Source organism: Mytilus trossulus, chromosome 1, assembly GCF_036588685.1.
Source record: "Mytilus trossulus isolate FHL-02 chromosome 1, PNRI_Mtr1.1.1.hap1, whole genome shotgun sequence".
In the NCBI taxonomy this organism is placed as follows: domain Eukaryota; kingdom Metazoa; phylum Mollusca; class Bivalvia; order Mytilida; family Mytilidae; genus Mytilus; species Mytilus trossulus.
In genome coordinates, this window is record NC_086373.1 from 67,756,401 (window position 1) to 67,779,138 (window position 22,738).

Here is a 22,738-nt window from a genome sequence, read left to right on the forward strand (position 1 = left end):
GGCAGTGTACGTGTCCTTATTCAATTATATTGGAAGTGGACCTTTATGGGGAGGAGATGCAGCAGACCGTAAACCATGTGAACGATTCTGGTGGTACAACTTGTTGTATATTAACAACTTTCAAGCATTGCCTGATCAAGTAACGTATAACAGTTTAGAAATAAATAAGTCAAGTTATAATAGATGTTCCTTTCGATATTGTCAGTGATAACTTATGCAAAAACAATGTCAAGTAAAAATTAAAGTAATTGGGTATATTGCATACTTAACGGAAAGTAGATGAAACATCTTTGTGTTGTAAGTTCTGTTTTCTAGTAACGGGCCGCTTTTTAAAAACACGCATATTTAACATATATATAACATAAGGTTTATATTAACATATCGATTAGATTTAATGTAATACAATTCATACAAGATGCTTCCTAAATGACTTTAACACTTATAGTACACTTTATATTGTTCTTATGTTGTTTCCGATAAGGGGAAGGTTAGGATCCGGCTGGCATGTCTTGTCCTTACCACATTATATGTGCATGTGCCTGTTTCCGGTCAGAGTCAATGATTCAGTGATTGTCGTTTGTTACTGCGTTGCATAATTGTTTTACGGTCATATTTTTGTACATTTTATGGGCCGTTGGTTTCCTCGTTTAAATTGTTACTAGAGCACACCCGCGAAATCGCGGGCATATACAGCTTAATTGTGAACTGTTGTATGATGATTTTTTTGTAAAAATATTATGTATTGAGAATTACTTAAAAGGTATCTCCCTTTTTCCAAAGTCCGATATTTGTTTCCTTTCTGTTAAATTCAATTATATTCAGTCTAAAAATATGCTTCTCATACAATCCATCAGTGCTTTTTCTGAGAGCCTTATTAATATGCCAATGGTAGGATTTGAATCATGAATAAATGACTAATACCGACTAAGGCCAATTTGAGGGGTTGTCGATCGGATGGGTCCTGATCCCGAAATCCTGGGCTTAAAACCATGAAATCCCGAGATGCAGAATTTTAAGAAATTCATATCCCGAATTCAAAAAATATATTCCTATATCCCGTTAGGATCAATCCCAAAATCCCGAGCTTAAAAACACCCGATCCCGACGCCCCGAAAAAAGGTCCTGCCTCCCTCTAATCTCTACCTTACTCTCATTTTTGCCAAATCACTATTTTCCCTTTTAACAATAGATTATATATAGAAATGCACTGACAGAATACAGCGAGTCTCTATATATCAAAGTAGTATAATCGTAGTTTACATGTAGATAAACGCGAAAAATATTTGTCCTCTCTAAGGGATATAATAGTTGTGATTTTTGCGATCTAAACACCATGATATGGAGAACACTCTACGGTTGGCTGTACTTGTGTCACATGTTTTACTTATTTTAATACAAATGCAACTGGTATGACCAATAAATTATAGATATATAAATGCCCTGACAGAATACAGAGAGTCTCTATATATTAAAGTAGTATAATCGTAGTTTACATGTAGATAAACGCGAAAAATATTTGTCCTTTCGAAGGGATATAATAGTTGTGATTTTTGCGATCTAAACACCATGATATTGAGAACACTCTATGGTTGGTTGTACTTGGGTCACATGTTTTACTTATTTTAATATAAATGCAACTGGTATAACCCCTTGAATAGTAAACATTTAAAAAAAAACGGTAGACAGAATACAGAGAATCTCTATATATTAAAGTAGTATAATCGTAGTTTACATGTAGATAAACGCGAAAAATAATTATCGTCTCTAAGGAGTTATAATAGTTGTGGTTCTTGCGATCTAAACACCATGATATGGAGAACGCTCTGATTGGCACATCTATTTTTCTTTTTTGTTATCTATCATACGATTGGTTGTATTTGTGTATGTTTCAAACAGGAAGTCTTATCTAAGACTAAAAGTCAGTCTGATGACGGAATCATTTCCGGACTCCTTTTTTATCGTTTTTCTCCCAAAAGAACTCAATCTTGATAATCATAAGAATGGATGACAAATGCGACTATGCATGTTAACTATAGGACACAGAGGCATGATGATTGATTTATTGTGGAAGGAAGAGAAGCGACACCAAAAATGAGGTCTCCTCGTTTAATAGTATAGATGCAATAGTGGTTTCGGGGCCTTTTATGGCTGATTGTGAAGCATGAACTTTTCTCATTGTTGCATGCCACGCGCTGACCCATGGCACCCATGTCGGTTAATTTCTGTGTCATTTGGTCTCTTGTTGAGATTTGTCTCAATCGCATTCTTACCACACCTTTTTTTTTTTTTATATGTAATAAGAATGATATCTACATAAGACTTATCAGTGACGCTCAGATAAAAAAAGTTATAATTCCAAAAAAGTGTGACTATTCGTATAAGGTAATCTATTCCTGGGATAAGGAAAATTAATCCTTAGTTTTTCGAAAAGTTTTGTAACAGGAAATTATTGAAATGACCCAATAATTGATATGTATGTCAATACCGAAGTGCTGACTAGTGGGCTGGTGAAACCCTCGGGGACGAAACGTCCACCAGCGGTAGCATCGACCCAGTGGTGTAAATAGTTATCAAAGGTACCAAGATTATAATTCAGTACGCTAGACGTGCTTTTCGTTTACATAAGACTCATCAGTGACGCTCAGATAAAAAAAAGATATAAAGCCAAATAAGTACAAAGTCGATTAGCATTGAGGACCCAAAATTATATGTAAATGTAACTTTGAGGTATATAGCTCATGATCTATGTTCCAGAGTGTGGCTGTGAATATAGTATTTTTTTTGTTTTTGGCGTTTCGTTACAGAGGGTATTGAGCATTTATAAGAATTGAATTTCATCATTTACATTTCCTCCTAAAAGGTCAAACGTCCCAGCGGCTATATTCCTCTGATTTTACAGTTTGCGGTATTATCTTTATAGAGCTTTTTTCTATCTATTTTTTATCTGGTTTTTATTATTTTTTTATCAGAGGAAAAAGCCCATCGATGGAACTCGGATATTGCCCCTTTAAATATCAGTCAGTCCTAAATGAGTTTTTGCAGAAAAAAATCTTTCTCTGGTTGTTTATGTTCCTTCTTAAAAATTTCATTATCAGGCAATCAGTGTGATGGCAAAAATTACATTTTGAATACTGTGTGACCTCATGCTCTAAAATATCAGCTCGACCTATCATGCTCGCCCATTTTGGTCTGTATAAAGTCAGTATTTGAAACAAAAATTAAATTAAACTATGTTCATTTAATAAGAAATCATGATGCAATTACCGAATCTTTGGATTTCTAACAGGCAGAGGACTAAAATCAAAGTATCATACATACAAGTTCACCAGAATTGCAAGTATGCTGAAACAGTTAGTGGACGATACCTGTCTATCTATTGTTCCGTAACGTATAGGCATAAAAACTAAACCTAATACACTTTGAGCGACCATATACTAGGGTTCGCTGATCAAAAGCAAGAATTATGAATTAATTTAATCGGAGAAATGACAAAAACAAAGTTATAATAATTAATTAATATAATCGAACATTAGTTGTAAGTTACTTTGTTTTTCAGTGTTTAGGTTGGACGTGGTACTTGGCATGTGACATGCAATTTTTTGTGTTAAGTCCAATTTTGATATTTTCATTATATAGGTGAGCTTGTATATTTAAGAACAAAACTGATGCAGTTTAGTTGACTGTTTGATTGTTGCTTTATGTTTTGCCGCTTCAATATTCTGTAATGCTAATATTTGCTGGATTATTCATACAAAAGCTGATCTTTTATTCGGTGAAGACATACATTCCATTATTTGTTTTAGTTTCGTATAAAAATAAGCCATACCGTATGTGAACAATCTAGTATTTCCGTCTACCTAATAAACTCTTTTTATTTCGTATTATTCGTGTACTTCGTGTAAAAAAAATCGTTTTAAAAACTCGCAATCGCCTTTCATTGGCATAATATCATTTAACACATGCAATTAAAATTAATCTGTAAAACAAACTATTTTCCGATGATATACATGTACCATTATGATCGAAATTTTATCAATTTTCTTTCAAAGTCAAAATACCGGATATTTTTTGTTATATTGAATATCTATAAACATTAAAATTAAATGCTGTTAAAATATTTGCAAGAAATGAAAGCAACTTCTTCACCTTTTTTGATACGGGCATCACGATTGATTATTTTTAAACTAAATGCAAAAGTCTGCCGTACGTGTATCTATGATGAGTTTATTTCCTCGCTTTATGCATAGTGTACTGACTATGCGCTCTCATTTCTTATTAATGGTTAAAAAAAAACATTCAATTAATTAATGTGGTAAAAAATATATCAAGCATTTAAAGAACTGATAAAAAGCATGAAAAATTAGTTATTGATATTTTATTTTCATTGTTTTAGTTTGTATCTTCTGTTTTCAAGATCAAAAGTTGCTGGCAGTGTAGTTGCGATCGTGAGCTTACTCGGAACAACAATTCTAACTTGGATAATTTCATATAATTTGGATCTTGGTATATCCACTGACACATCGTAAGTGAATATTACAAACCTGTTTTGCTTGTAGTATAATATATAGAGAATAATACATGGCAAAATCCGTATCATATGTCGTATCATCCCGAGACATCAATATCAGCCCAAGGGCATTTAGGCCCGAGGGATGATATTGGTCGAGGGTGATACGGCATGTGATACGGATTTTGCCATGTATTATACGCTTTATCATATGTTTCAACAGAAGAGTATTATATGAACTGTTTTCTGATTCATAACACTGGGTTACCTTCAGATCTACTTTTGTCTTGTTTCAATGGCCTTAAAAAAGAACTGCGCAATTACTAATCCGAAGCACCATGGTTACCTTACAATTTACGTGCTGTTGTTTTAAAAATATTTTGTTTATTTTTGTATTTTTTATAGTTGCATTTAGTGTGCCAAAAAATATGATTTTTTTTTTACCTTCTTGACGTCACATACAATATGAAAACGACGTTCGTGACGTCACATACCAAACAATGACGTCATAAAAAAAAATTGAGGAAAATTTTTCATAAGCAAAAAAAACCCAAAACTGACTTTATGTAAAAAAAAAAAAAAAAAAAGTAGGGGTGTGATAAAGGGTAGGGGTGCGATAAAGGGTAGGGGTGTGATAAAGGGTATGCGATAAAGGGTGCGCATCAAAGTTGCGCGATATGGATTAAACAGCAGGCTATTTATCACATATGCAAAACTACTGTATTTACTACTAAACATATGATAAATAGAGATTAATACATGGCCTTTTCCATATCAGCCTGGGTATCATCCCGAGACCCCCATATCAGCCCGAGACGGTTTAGTAGTAAATACAGTAGTTTTGCATATGTGATAAATAGCCTGCTGTTTAATCCATATCGCGCAACTTTGATGCGCACCCTTTATCGCATACCCTTTATCACACCCCTACCCTTTATCGCACCCCTACCCTTTATCACACCCCTACTTAGCATTAATATGATAGCTTTTGCATATGTGTAACGAACGGAAGTACACAAGCCATAATTTCCCACCCAGGCTGATAACCCATATCAGCCCGGTCTGATAACCCATATCAGTGGCGTCTCGTGCAAAAACCCATAACAGTGCTTCTCGTGCAAGTTACTTCCGGTGTTACCGGTATCGGTTGTTTATTTTTCCATTGTGACGTCAGATATTGATGACGACGTCGAAATTTACGGGAACTTTTGTGGGGATAGTTTAGTACTAGCTAACAAATGACATTGGCAATTATGAATCATTTTATAGTACAACAAACATGGAGTAATAATGATCATGAAACTCTTCCAAATATTCAATGTTTCAAAATGCCTCTATAGGAAATGTTACCATACAATGTACATATATATGGTAGTGATGCTGTTGGTTGACAATTATACTTATATTGGATTTATAACTTAACTTCTTTATAAAGTTTTTGACTGTTTTAGTTGTTGCATTTGGTTTTTTTTGCCTTACATAAAACTATTGTCGGAAGTATATGATAAAGCGATTAATACATGGCCTTTTCCATATCAGCCTGGGTATCATCCCTCGACCCATATCAGCGCCTCGACTCCGTCTCGGGCTGATATGGGGGTCTCGGGATGATACCCAGGCTGATATGGAAAAGGCCATGTATTAATCTCTATATATACAATTATCCATAAACTCATTATAGATACTAGATTTAACTTTTGTACACCAGACGCGCGTGTCATCTACGGATGAAAATCAAACCTTTACGTGATAAAAAGCCCACCACAATTTTGACGTACCATCTGGATTAAATTAAGTCATTGATTATGCGCTTCACCCGGGACAAGAAAAGGAACAGTTAGTTGTAACTTGTAAATAAATTTGCAGTCTCAATGGTTTTTTTCTTCAGTCGAACATCTTATGTACAAAATGTACAGTATTTCTGTTTCGTATGTAACGCGTCCTTGAACTACAATAAAGTATTTGTTCATCGCATTTTTGTTCGCTTGTTATTAAGCTGCATTTCTTAGAAGGTATTGAAAATGGTATCTTTTAGTGGTTCATTTTGTTTAATTTTGAGATATCGTCATGCGTTTTGTTTAGTATATGGAATATCGAAATGTTCCTTTCTTAAATTTTAGTCCGTTAAGTATCTGATTTAAAACATTGTAAGCAAAATAAGGGACTCTCGAATAAAATAATGTTAAAAAGACCAAACAAAATACGAAGTTAAAGAGCATTGAGGACCAAAAAATCGTAAACGTTTTGCCTAATACAGTTAATCATATCAATGATCATTCTAGGCCGATAGAAAAAAAACACACGATACATTGCGCAAAAACAGTTTCCTAAATTGATATGTTTTGTCAGAGGTAACCTGATTTCTTTCTTTTAAAAAACTTAGTACGTCGATTTTTTTTAATAATTGGATACAGATATTCAAAAGTATGTCAGCATTACCTAATCGCTTTACTTATTTTTAGACTAAGTGGACTGGAATTTAACGACAAGTACTATATTAGACCTTATTGTCGAATTGGTCCTTATATCATCGGAATTTACACTGGATATCTTCTTTATGAAAATCAATGTAAATGTCGAATAAATAAGGTAAGAACAATTAATAGCATATTTTTCTAAATTGTAAAAGTGAAACAAATAAAGGCAACAGTAGTATTGGTTCCATTAATGTTATTAAGGTCAAATGGGAATAATGAAATGCGTATGTGGGATTATGCATAATGCATGCTTTCCCCTATGTTCCACGTAGTTTGATGAGCCCTTTTAATGGTTTATTCCTATATGTATATCATAATTGCTTTACAAAAGAGGGACCAAAGATACCAAAGGGACAGTCAAACTCGTAAATCCAAAACAAACCGACAACGCCATGGCTAAAAATGAAAAAGACAAACAGAAAAACAACAGTACACATGACACAACATAGAAAACTAAAGAATAAACAACACGAACCCCACAAAAACTAGGGGTGACCTCAGGTGCTCCGGAAGGGTCAGCAGATCCTGCTCCACATGCGGCACCCGTCGTGTTGCTTATGTGATTAAAAATCCGGTAAAAAGTCCAATTCGGTAGGTCAAACTCATGAAAGGGAAGGGGACTGCAGTTACGACGTAAGGAACATATCCGATATCATTTGTGAAACGGTTATTCCATATTCCAATAGTCAGCATTACGTTGCTGGCAGCATTTCAAACTTTATACCTCAAAGGTAACTAAAGTAGTTAAATTTACCAATCTTATTAAAATATCTGCATAAAGATTTACTTAAGCTTTTGCCTCATCGTTAATCCAAAGATATTTGCAAAATCATACGTTTTTTCAAATCAAATATAAACAAAACGTAGAATATAAATCAGATACGTCACTTAGCAGACCGATTTCGATCTATATAAAATATAAAATTTTGCCAAACCTGTCATGGCATATGACATTGTTAATCAATGCAAAATAATTAACCCAGATACCTGGGAAGATATCATATCATAAATAATCTCCTTTGTTTACTTATTGTACTTCAAACTTATTAACCCAGTAAATGTCTTTAAGATAGACTGCCAGATTCAATTTACTAAATTTAAGTTAATCGGACATGACTATTTAGATGAACTTATTTAATTTGTTTGCACTCAAAGCTGTAGATTTTTGGTATACCTGCATTCATCTTAAAAAGTTATATTAATTAGTCTACGATATTTGCCAAAACCACTAAATGATCTTATACAAATGAATCGTTTATCGGGTTTCTCATATGCATATAATATATGTCTTTGGGTTTAAAATTATCAATGCAACCACACAACAACGAAATCCAGTGGGAAAAGGCAATCCCTTAAACTCAAGTCATTGCAAGCATAATCATTCGCTGTCATGCTAAGCATTGAACATTCACTCAAAACAGTCTCATTACAAAATGAGGTCATTTAGAAAAAAGAAGGTAGAATTGTACATAAAAGTATAGACAATATTTTCTGTTTAGATAGTTTAGAACATGTGCATTTTTTGCAGTTTTTAAATCTTCTTCTTTGGGCAGTTAGTGCAGTGGTGACATGCACTGTTATATATGTAATTTACCAGGAAAGCAATGGGAACTTTATGTCAAAGGAACTAGCTGCAATGTACAATGCCGTGCATACATCTCTGTGGGGTTTGTGCATATGCTGGATTGTGTTTTCGTGTTCCACGAGGCAAGGAGGTGAGGATACTATTTGTTTGACACATAAAATGTCATCATTCAGTCGAATGCTAGAAATACTATTATAAACCATGTATTGCTTGTTTTTATAATTTCTAAAAAGAAGAAACAAACAAACAAATAAGCAGGGATATTCTAACGTTTGCGAACAAGTGATTCTTTGACCATTAACTTAGACGTGAATTAGAAGATTTAGATCAATAAGATATAATTACGAAAAATATATAGATGATTCTGTAAAATCTCAACAACAGTTTGTATATTAGTTAACTTTGCGTCCGTCGTCGTCCGTATTGGTCGTCCATCGTCGTCCGTCGTCGTTAACTTTCACAAAAATCTTCTCCTCTGTAACTACTGCGCCAAATTAAACCAAACTTGGCCACAATCATTCTTGGAGTATCAAGTAGAAAAAAAGTTGCCGGTGACCCGGCCAACCAACAAATATGGTCGCCATGGCTAAAAAAAAGAACATAGGAGTAAAATTTAGATTTTGGCTCATATCTCTGAAACCAAAGCATTTAGAGCAAATCTGACATGGGGATAAAACGTCAATCAGGTTAAGGTATATCTGCTCTATAATTTTCAGAAGTATCCGATAACCTGTTGTTGGGTTGCTGCCCCTAAATTGTTAGTTTTAGGGAAATTTTGCCGTTTTTTGTTATTATCTTTAATATTATTATAGATAGAGGTAAACTTGTAACAGGAAACATGTTCTGCAAAGTAAGATCTACAAATAAGTTAACATAATTAAAAAGGTCAATTGACTTCTTAACGTGTTATTGCCCTTTATAGTGAAATTTTAACAATTTTTGAAATTGACCAAAAATTAGGGGTGCTCCGGAAAAGTAGGCAGATCCAACTCCATATGTGGCACCCTTTGTGTTGCTTATTTAATTACAAATCCGGATAATAGAATAATTCGTTAGGTCACATTCGTAAAAGAGGGAACGGGATATAAGGAACATATCTGATATCATATGTGAAACGGATATGACATAACGGTCAACCAACTCAACTCTTTACACACGTATTCCCAATTCTAAATTAAAGACAAGAAGTAAGAAAAGGTCCTACTTTGTTTCATGAAGAAGAATAACCAACGTAGAAACAAGTATCTAGTCTTAGGGAGCAATATACCCTTCTTTGTAAAAATAACTTTGATTCAAACAAAGAATTCTCTGAAACTTACATTATAAAGAGACTTTATTTTCTGATTGACAACAGGACGTGTTTTTCAACAAACAATCGACATTTTCTTTGGGAAGACACTGTGCCCCTCTTCTCATTAATTTTTCCGTTGTTTCTTTATTCATATGAAATTGACTTCATACAAGATCTTTGTAGGTAGACAGAAAGAAGTAAGAAGTATCCTGATACTATAAAAAAGAAGATGTGGTATGATTGCCAATGAGACAACTATCCACAAGAGACCAAAAATGACACAAACATTAACAACTATAGGTCACCGTACGGCCTGAGCTTTCCACCATATTAAAATATAAATGATCACTTAACAATTCAAATTTTGTGACGTGGTTGAACACATCAATACCATCGAACCAATTTTTTTTTTCGATATATCAGTTTGAATGTCCCTATTCTTTTGCCTTTCATTTAGCATATAACAAAAAAAAAGGCAACCAAAGTTATACTACACTATAGGGAAATTATAAACTAATAAGCGATGGGATACAAATAACGTTATGACCAAACAAAACAAAGCGAATACACAGAAAATACAAGCAAAGAATCTTGTTATTTCAAGTTTTTAAAACAGACAACAGTGTACGCCTCAGTAGGAGTTTCCGCAGACACATTTTAATGCAGCCGAATACAGGAATACTAAAAAACGAGTGTCATCTTTTATAAGTTCTTTGTAACCATCATCTGTATCACAAAAAAAAAATAGACGGTTTTAAAAATTGTAAGATTTTTTTTTTTTTATAAAGTTTATCAAACACATATTTTCAATGATTCCATTTAGATATAAGGATATAATGGTTTCAAAACCTTACATTTTTAATATTAGATCAGAACACCAAATATAAATGTATTGTAGGTATTGCTAGTAGTATACTGTCGTGGAAAGGATTTGTTCCTTTAAGTCGATTGTCGTATTCTGTATACCTGATACATCCTATTATCATCTACTATTATGCTGGATCAAGTAGGCGCACAACACACTGGTCTGATCTTGATATAGTAAGTGTCAATTTGATTTTGGTAAAGTTTTTGTTGGTTATTTAGTACTAAAAATCTTTTAAAAAAAAGCAATGCAAAAGTAAAATTTTATCTAGTATTTCAATTTTGGATTTGGAATTCAGTTTGTAAAAAATTTATAAATACGTATCTGAAAATTTGTTAACCTGCTATTTCGTGATGGCATCCTTGATAACCAAGGCCAGTTGTATTCATCCAGCCTATAATACTTCACTTTTCTTGGCATTTTAAGAACCACGCTGGAGCGTAGTAAAAGACTTAAAGAGGAACAATAATATACCTCGACCAGTGCACTAACAACGTACAAAAAAGTATATACAAAAATGTATAAGCAATATATTAGGGATGTCAAAAGATATGAATTTTAATGCTCGGATTCTCGGTCATGATACTCGCGAGTACTCGGATAAAACTAAAACGTCTATACACATAGAAAAAAGTATTGCAACACCTTGATTTTTTTTAAACTTGAAAAATCAGCCTCTTTTTTGGATGAAATATAATAAAATATTTGTATAATATTATTGAAACATACTTTATGATAACATTGGCATTTAAACAAACACAAAATGTTTAAAAAAAAAAGGATTTATATAACCACAAATGATAACAAAATGAAGTGTTTTTTTCTACAAAAAAATGCTTTTCACAACTTTTACTGTAGTCGACGTTTACAAAGTCAGACATTTCAAAATTAATCTTCAGATGACTGTTCACATCATGGGTGATCGTTATACGCCAAAGAATTAGTAGTTTGTGCGCAGCCTCCATTCAAACGGATAACCGCATCATAACGTCTTCTGATTCCTGCCATAAATCGACTAATTTGTTGCTAAGGTACAGACCTTCTAAAATTCAAACTGACCATTATTCCGTGCGTTCATCGTGTATCGTGCGTGTTGCGTGCGTGTACCGTGCGTGTGCCAATCGTGCGTTCATCATTCATCGTTCCGTGTATTTTCCGTGTAACGTGCGTGCATCGTGTATTCTTAATCGTGTATCGTGCGTGTATCGTGCGCTCATCAATCATGCATTCTAATCGTGTATCGTGCGTTCATCAATCATTCATTCTTAACCGTGTATCGTGCGTTCGTCAATCGTGTATAATTGTGTATATCAGATAACGTGCATTTGTCAAACGTTCATCTCTAATTTTGTAACGGTCATAGTCGGTTATAGAGCTAACCAAAGCTTATCTTTTTTTCTCACGGTTACAGTATATATATTTGTTCCAACTTAAAATAAAACTTACAGTCATACTTATTTTCTTGTGAACACTTAATTAACATCATCGTACATAACGTTCATACAGGTTCATGACTTTTTGTGTAAATATTTTATCATCTGTAAATATTTTGTGGTTATTCAGTGAATCTTGGCTGGGTCTACACTTAAGAGTTAAAATTGTAATTTCTATTCCACTGAGCGAAATGGACTTAAGAATATACTGTTGGCCAACTGTTATTTGTTAAAAATATTCTGGCAATTAAAAACAAAAGTGCTTTTGTAAAATTTAGATTTGGGGTAGCTCCACTAAAAAAATGACACTGGAAAGTATGAAAGAAAAGAAGTCCACGAAATGACATGTGTTGTCGCTCTACTATTGAAGATGAACTTCATGTCATTCTAAAAAGCCCATTATATGTAATTTTAAGACAAATATTATACATTTTAATGAACATTTTAACCTATCATTATCAGATGGCGAAAGTTTTATATTTTTATTTAATTACGGCAATGTTGCTGGTTTAGTCGCCAAAACACCAACAATATTTTATTTAAAAGAAACTATACAAATCCTTGATTGAACTATGCTAGATTATAATTCTTCGCTTATTTGGCCAATTCATATGCTACTAAGATATTATCAAATATTTAAGTTTTGATAAATACCATTATAAATATTTTGCCTTAGTTTCTGATGGTCACATGTACGTAATGTTATTTCATTGAGAAAAAAACAATATACAAGATTGTCGGGTAAATGTGGATTGCGGATTGAAATGTTAAATGTCAAACTTGAATTAACAAATTAAACTGAGGTGAATTAACACGAATATGTATATCCTCTTCAACAGTGTTTGAAATCTCTATTCTGAATTTCATTTAAACTAAGCTAAATATGTTTTGTGGAAAATTGAATATAAATAAACATTATATGAAGACATCATTTAATTTTTTATTAAACAAATATAAGATTAGGCAAATATATCATGTATTATCATAATTTTAAATTTGAGGAACTTTCAAAACTTGAAATTGAATTAACAAGTTAAGATATATAATCTTGTTTTTATTATTATTATTATTTTTTATATAAAATAGTTTAAAATATGGTAATATCATAAGAAGACTTTATTCAACTGGAATTAACATGGAACACTTTCACGGATTCATTTTTCATTGTGTTCATGGTTGCCTATCAATGACACCGTTTTTAATGTATGTCTAAAAGATTATTATCCGAAAAAATAATTCACAATAGTATGTTGTTAACTAGGTTGGTCCCCTCCGTACAACATTCAGTATGCCTTCGGAATATACAAAAATTAAGGTATTGTGAAGAATTTCAATAACGACCGGGAAACAGACTAGTTGTTAACCTTCTATGATTATTAAAGAATGACGGATGGTTTTTTTCTCAGTACGTCTAAACACTGCTAAGGAGTCCTTAGTGCACAAAGGCCTTGACTATGCTACTAAGGACTAGAAGGAGTGTTGTTATATGTATTATTTTGATATGTCATGTTAGAGAATGATATTTAATGCATAAATTTCAAATTTTACAAAAAAATAATCGTAAATAAACGAAATATTCAACATTATTTAGACACATGCCGGTTTTTCTTAAATATGCCGAAAATCAATGAACTGATTGACACGTGCCAAATAAAACAATCACGATCTTTTTATTTTAAGTAATTTAAAACAATTGTATCGAAAATAATTATGCTTCAAATATTTATAATTAAATGTGTTGTTGAAGTTCTTATTTAAAATGATATAAAGGACAAATAATTTTGCTGTTCTTTTATTTCTTTCCCAACAAAATTGTTTGTCATATGAGCACGACTTTGATGTGCGCTAACTTATGTAAGTAAGAGTGTGGTCAGCTTGTTAAAATGTTTATGTAAGATATACGAAGACAAAAGGAATATATATATATATTTATAAGTGTTTTGTTTTTATTTTAATTCCGACAAAGATGCGTGCATATACAAATGGTTTCAATAAAAACCGTAAATTCCGAAACAGCTATATATGTTAAGTTTCATGAAATGGATAAGCGGTTCTCAAGTTACAGTGCGACATGTGGACGCCCGGCGGACGGACGTACGCCGTACATTTGTATACTATAATACTTCCCGTCAAAATGTTGACGGGCGTATAAAAAAAACGCAGTGCGCCCGTATGTCAGAAGGAAATCTGATTTGTATAATTTTTGTCGAGTCTTCAACTTTAGTTGAAAAAGCGTTATTGAATACCAAGAAAGAAAATAAATCCCGTGAAGACGAATTTCTTCCTTTGTTCGAGAACAATCTTATTGAAATAAAAATCTGTGATTTTAATATGTCCATAACTTCGATGAACCAAAGCAATTTAAATATCGACCTGTATTTAATTCAAAATGGTTCTCTTTTTCTTCTTTTGGTATACAATAGTCCATCGATATCCCATGATAAGATACTGTTGTCATGCGAGGACTAGTCTATTTACAAAACTTTTAACCCAAATTAAACATTATGTATGTTTCATTCTTATATGTTCAATGTAAAAATGCCGGTATATAATTTTAAATTGCAACTATCTATAGTTCCGTAACTTTCTATCCAGGCGTATAAAGAATGGTCGACAAGTGCGTATATTTTTGTTTAATCAATATTTCTTGTGTGTTTCAAACTGTCCTTCACTTTTAACAACGATACGAGTACTTAAATTTTCCCATATTTACCCTTGGAAAAAAATGTGTAAACAGATTTTTATTTTATCAAATCTTTTTTTTTTTTTTTTTTTAAATTATTTAGATTTTTATTTAGTAATATTGACTTGTATATTACTATCGGAAACGCAAGACAGAGATGTATATTATACACCCGACAGGAAATCGCTGAAATACCTGGACGTGTCACCTCTGGGAGTAATACCTTTAGCCAGGCAGGTGATCAGACAAGGGAAGGTCCGACTTTATTGAAATAAGTTTATTACATAAAAGAATTATGAACAAATTAGATTTTTGAAAAAAATATTCATGGAACACTTATTTATGATCATTTGTGACTTTAAACTATGACTTTTTAACCAATTCCCATATAAACAGTTAAAAACGACATGCAGATGTTGGTTACTTAAAAAACATTTTCCGTATCAAATTAGTAAGTCGGATAATACAACCGTTCGATTGACAAGATATCCACTCGCAATTACGACTACATAATGTTACTGTTTTGGTCTTTAGATGTTCATAGACATATCGTGGCTAAAAACGGAAAAGATAGTCAAAGATGGTCAAATTGGCGGCACGCAGAGAATTTATACTCTAATTTCAAAATTGATGGTGATCTCTTGTCTAGCAGAATAAAATTTAATATCAATGAATTTGAGCATTTTTATACAGAATGAACATATTAGTATCAATTATTTTTTTTGCGGAGTTTCCCTTTAAGCTAATGGTTAAATCTCGAAAAAATGCATCTTTTCCCGATATTTCACAGTTTGACGTCGCGCAAAATAACATGTACGGCAGCAATTTTAAATGTGTCAAAAAGAACGAATTCTTCAATTATTAAGTAAGAAAATTTCTGTCAAAAATCATTATATAGGAAATTTTTATTAAGGTCATATAATATGCGATAAACTGATATTAAAATACTAATTCAATGTCATGCAATTAGGTTTTTAGAAGAAAGAGTTTAATGTCTGCTTTTTTTATTTTAATTCTGCGAATTGTTTTTGTCTGTTAAAACACCAAACAGAGAGATAAAGAAAAACACAACTAATTGAATAAAATGGAGGATTGAAATGGAGAATGTGTCAAAGAGACAACAATCCGACCAAAGAGCAGAAAATGGTGCGTCTAAACACGACTAAGGACTCCTAAGTGCACTAATGAGTTATAATATGGTACTGAGGACCACTAAAAGGGGTGCTGTACAATGTAAACACATTTCTTATCTGGATAGATATTGTTATTTAATGCATATATATTCAAATTTAATCAATAAAAGATCACAAAGGATAATAGAACAATGACTGAGCCGGTTTTCGTTAATTTTTCCGAAAATCACTGAACTATAAGACACGTGTCAAATTACATATAACTGATAACACTATTACCTTAAAATATGAAAAAAATAATTATTTGGATAAGAAAATTACCCTGACATTTAGACATATTTACCATAAAATATATTTTAAATTTTTAAAATATCATTTAATATGCATCGGTTTATGATTAAATGAAAAAATATAGAAAATTGTTAAGCTGTTTTTTATTTCAGGAAGGAAAATTAGGTTTGCATCGAAATAATTAGCCCCTCCCCTATAAATGATCATTAACCCCAAGTGGGGGCTTAAATTTGGACACCGATCACGAGGCCTGACTGCCACAAACAACAGAAAACGAACAGCAAACAGTGGATACACCAATTGATATGTATGAAATACAACGACGGACACAAAATATTGCACTGAAAAATTTCAACTACCATTAAGATCGATTTTTCAAATCTCCTTATCAAATTAGTCCTGCATTTAAAAAAAAACCATGGGATATCTATTACCGTTTGGTTTCAAATTTGAATTGAAAATTGCATTTTCCCAAAGAGTTTTAGGTAAAACCCCGAGAATCTCACCTCCTAGAAATTTGAAGTGTTAGGATGTTTGGAAAAATGTATGAATTTTTTCACATACTTGAAATTGTATATGGAATAAATACAAATTCAATAAGTTTACTGTACAAACAAACCACAGACACCAATTGTGTCAGTTATATTGTTTAATTCATTTTACTGAGAGAAACATTTGATTATTCAGTGGTTGTTTAAACGTCCAGTGGCAAAAGTTTCATGCATATTCAGGACGAAAAGTCGTTACAGAAATATATAATGTAGTAATTGGTATAACAAATGTTTAAATTTTCTATTTATTTGGTAAATGTCATTTTCTTAGCTAGTTCTAATTAATTTGTACGAATAAAATTTTCGGACAAAAAAATATCTTTTGCTCTAAATTAACATAAACGATTCTGAAAACAATGGATAATATAAGGAACATTGTAACTTACATAACAAAAAAGAGATTATGATTGTTTAATCAGTTGTTTCGTCAACTTCGCTCGTGCCAGTCGGATCACTGATTTTCGGCAATATCAAGGAAAAACCGACACGTTTTAAATAATCTTCAACTACTCATTTATTGGTGAAATTAACCTGATTTAGTTTAAACATATTTATTTATAGTGGATTGGGAAACAAGTTTTGCAACTTATATTAATCCTTTTCCACTTTGCGGGTGCGAGTGCTGCCTTGTAGCGGCATTAGCCTACTCTTTTTCGAAATCTACAAGGGTGTCTTTAACGTGCAAGAGATATGGCTCTCTCTTAACACGGGTCAGCCATTTATCGTCCCCGTCCGACGGACTATCATCGTTTCCTCAAGACCATACTCGCGAATGGTGTCAAGGGAGAGCCGAAAATTGAGTTCCTGAAATTTTCATCCCAAACGGGAATCGAACCAGGAACCTTTGTGTTAGTAGTCCGATGCACTAACCACTACACCACGCCTCTCACGATACCTGATACATGGCCTGTTGATAAGTATATATGTACAGAACTACAAAAACTTGCAGTGCATGTTGACATAAAAGAATCAAATAATTTCTGCTATGCTTGTAGTGAATACGAAAACAGCTTACTATTTTTTTTTTTAGATATATACGTATAAACCGTCAAAGTGAAAAATTATATATCAAAAAAATAAAAATACATAGATCATTCATTTATTGACATCAATTATATCAAACATGTAGTTGAAATAATTTCTAGAACCAGTCAATGTCTATAGAAATAATGCGTCGGACATTGTATGAATAAAAATAAAATTTAGATTTTTAACTCTATGAAATAAAATTAGTTTAGGGTTTCGCGGAACACAATGTCTCGCCTTCGTTTGCCGTAAACTTGAACTCTATGGCTGAACTTTAATCAAGACACTATATTTTGATTGTTAGGAGCTTCTGTCAAAGTTCAGAAATATTTCTGGTGCCTATAAAATAGCCGACTTTAGTTTAGTTATTTGAATCTGAGCTGGCAAAATAGAATATTATCTATTATCCTGGTATCGGCAAAACAGCCACAAGTATTGCCTTTAATTATAATGCATATCAATTTTAGATACTATTCTAAATATCATAGCTTTGAGAATCGTGTAAAAAGCGTTCGTTGTTCATTCCTCAATGAATCATTCAAAGTGCGTGTATCGTGCGTGTATCGTGCGTGTATCGTGTATTTATCATTCATCGTGCATCGTGCGTGTATCGTGCGTTCATCATTCATCATTCATTTTGCGTTAATCCTTCGTGTAACGCTCATCGCTCATCGTGCGTGTATCGTGTATCGTGCGTGTACCGTGCGTGTATCGTGCATTCACCGTGCGTGTATCGTGCGTGTGGTCAGTTTGAATTTTAGAAGGTCTGTAGCAGCAACCATTTCTGATGAAGGGCATTGTTTGTTTCATGATGTGTTTGAACTAGGGTGTCCTTTCGGGCACATTTCGCCCAACAGTGTCCAATATATACTCGATATGGTTCAAATCCAGGCTACGATCGGGCCAAGGAAGATGAACCGAATTCTATTGGAACAATGGATATTCCTCCACGATGCTAATTTTCAACTTTGGCGAGCTCTGCACTACATTCGATAAGGAAAACTGTGTGTCTGTTCGTAAGCAAAGGTCTCCGAAGTGGTCTTATGGCACGATATCCAGTATATTAATGAGTCGATCTCGAACAGTTCTTGTTTAAAGGCTCCTGTATACCCACCATTCTCTGTTTAGGATTGTATTGTATGCAAAGGGTTTCCTTCTGACCAACCTTCATTATGATTGATTTTCCCTAGCAAATGGTATAGGGGGTCTTCTGTATCTCGGAAGGTCTTTAACATCGTTTATTGCCTGATTTTTAATTCTCAAAACGACTTATAGTGGAATGGTGATAACAAACAATACGTGCAATTGTTACAGCGACATCTCTGCTTCTCTCACGCTAAAAATCTCCAATCTTGCTGCAGTTAAGAGTTGTCGAAGACCCATTTTAATGTTTGAATCACATAACTTTAAAAACTTGGTTATTTAAAGTGTTGAAAACAATGAGGATAAAAACATCTGTTTTGCTGTTTATGGGTACAGTAGCTGCATGTGCAGATAAGAACTTATCGAGTCAATATTTATTGATTAAACTCAAGTGATACTTAAATAATGTTTAACTAATTCTATTTTACCAAATTATATCACTAAAAAATTAAAAGTGTTTTTATGCCCCACCTACGATAGTAGACGGGCATTATGTTTTCTGGTCTGTGCGTCCGTTCGTCTGTTCGTTCGTCCGTCCGTCCGTCTGTCTGTCCCGCTTCAGGTTAAAGTTTTTGGTCAAGGTAGTTTTTGATGAAGTTGAAGTCCAATCAACTTGAAACTCAGTATACATGTGCTCTATGATATGATCTTTCTAATTTTAATGCCAAATTAGAGTTTTTATCCCAATTTTACGGTTCACTGAACATAGAAAATGATAGTGCAAATTTCAGGTTAAAGTTTTTGGTCAAGGTAGTTTCTGATGAAGTAGAAGTCCAATCAACTTGAAACTCAGTATACATGTTCCCTTTGATAAGATCATTTTAATTTTAATGCCAAATTAGAGAATTTATTCCAATTTCACGGTCCACTAAACATAGAAAATGAAAGTGCGAGTTGGGCATCCATGTACTGTGGACACATTCTTGTTTAATTTCAATTTCAATTTGGTATTGCAATACTGTTTTCTAGGTGTATATATTAAAAAGTTTAGGTGAGACGCGGTCTTTTGTGATAAATTTTCAAAAACCTAATAATAGTGTTATGACATCGCTTGACAGTACAACACGTAATATTGCAGAACTCAAACTGTATGACTACAAAATACAACTTAAGTTGAGGACTTGTGAGTTATTCATTTATGAAAGTGTTAATTCGTGAAAAATTCCGTTAAATTTGTCTCTCATCAGTTGCGTAGGATTCACCGCAGGGCACTTTGATTATATTCTTATTGAGAAATATGATCAGGGTCATAGGTCTGGCTGACTTTTTATGTTCTGTTACAACAAGTTTCGCACATAAAAATATCCCCTCGGAAGGAATGATAAAATTAACGGTACCAATTTTCTTGCACCAGATGCGCATTTCGACAATACATGTCTCTTCAGTGATGCTCGTGGCATAAATATTTGAAATCCAAAGCTTATATAAAAGATGAAGAGCTATAACCCAAAAGGTCCAAAAAGTATAGCCAATCCAAAAAAAAAAAGAAGAATAAATGTACCTTGTACAACTATGGCACAAAGTAGTCTCAGGATAAATGTATTTGAGTTGTTTATATATTTCAATTAGTATAAAGGGGATATTTCAAAAAATCTAAATAAGGCCGTTAGTTTTGTCGTTTGAATTGTTTTACTTTGTCATTTCGGGGCCTTTTATAGCTGACTATGCGGTATGGGCTTGTTAAAGGCGGTACGGTGACCTATATTTGTTAATTTCTGTGTCACTTGGTCTCTTGTGGAGAGTTGTCTCATTGACAATCATACCACATCTTCTTTTTTATAATGTGATGGGAAAATAGAGGATGACTTTTTACAATGTTTTATGTATTGTAACTTTTGGGAAATTGTCCAAACAAATTTTGGAACAAAACTGCAATCCTCCCTGTATAGTTTTTTTTTAAAAAAAGGATTATATAAGATATAAGATGTTGTATAAAAGAGGGGCGAAAGATACCAAAGGGACAGTCAAACTCATAAATCGAAAATAAACTGACAACGCCATTGCTTAAACCGAAAAAAAGACAAACAGACAATTAATAGTATACATGACACAACGAAGATAACTAAAGACCAAGCAACACGAAACCAACAAAAAAACTGGGGGTAATTTCAGTTTTTCTGGAAGGGTAAGCAGATCCTACTCCATATGCAGCACTTGCGTGTTGTCCATGTTATTACAAACCCGGTAAATAGTGTAATTCGGTAGGTCACATGCATGAAAGGAATAATAATGCATGCCTATGAGACAACTGTCCACTCAATTCACTATGTGTCAAGCAGGTCATTCATACCACATCGTCCTATATTAATTTTAGTTAAACTTACGGTCTTCAACACGGAGCCTCGGCTCTCACCGAACAGAAACCTATAAAAGGGCCCCAAAAAATGACTAGTGTAAAACTAATCAAACCGGGAAATCAACGGTTCCATATACTTTTAAAAAAAAAATGTGCATAACAGCGTGGACAACCGCAATACTTATGCTGGAAGTAATACCGAATCATTCATCTTTTTTAATTGTTTGTCATCGGCTATCGATAACAGTTATTTTTCACGCACTCAATCTGTCAGAGGCCTTCCAATTGGGACTTAAATAGAATAGAAAAATAAAGTACATGAAGTTGCAGGAGGGAAACATTTTAATCAACCTGCAAGGTTAAGCCCTATACTAGTTGTTTGTATTACTTGATTAAGGCATTTAAAACCTTAGGTAAGCCAACAGCCTTAATGTCTTATACACGTACACTATAACAAAGTATCGTTACAGACGAATGTTCACCTAACATGAAACAGTCAATTGATAACCTGAGAGCGCCAGGAAAAGGTCTTGTCCACGCTGAATAATTATTATTATTTCCTTTTCAGATTTATATGTACCTTGGACATGTATGTTTGTCTTTTGCGATAGCTATACCTGTTACGTTACTGTTTGAAATGCCTATGATCCAGTTAGAGAAAGTTATCTTAAGGAGACGGCATTCAAAGGGCTAACAACCACAAACTATAGACAAAATATATATACAGTCTACAGGAAATTTTTTTGTTAATAAAAACCAGATGTGTCTCAGCATGCCTTCCTTAGGCCACAGTTTTTAATTTGTTGGTTTACGGATTTTTCCCTTAAAAAAGTCGGGTCGGTCGGTCGAGAAAAAAAAGAAAAAAAAATATCTTTCAAAACGGAAAAATATGCAAAATAAATATATATTTCACCTTACTAACAAAATGTTTGTCTTATTTTCTGTTTTGTCATCATTTCTTAACATTTAATTCAATGAAATATTATTAATCAGTGATCATGAACATCGCATGATGCCATGACATCGTAAAAAAGGGGGGTTGCACGGACAAAGACGAAATTAAATCGTCATTTAACAAACAAGAAAAACAGATTCGCGTAGCTCTCAATCAATTCCAGAAAACTTGGTAAATAATGATCTTCAATCACAAAAACTAATAAAGAAAAAAAATGTAAAAACGTTGTACAAAAATAAGTTTAAACACACGTGTCGAAAAACGTAATAGACTCGTCCACTGGAAAAACAACAATATCGGGTTAATCAGTTGTCATGCAATCCGGTTTTTATCCCAATGATTGATATTTATGAAACAAGAAAATTTCATAAGAATGGTTAATATTCAGTTCTTTAATTGATGTATTCCACCTGTCAACATTTGGACAAGTCTATTTCTCTGAGATGATGCTTCTTACGGACTGATGATAAATAAGGGAAACGAACTTTTTTTGTAATAGGTA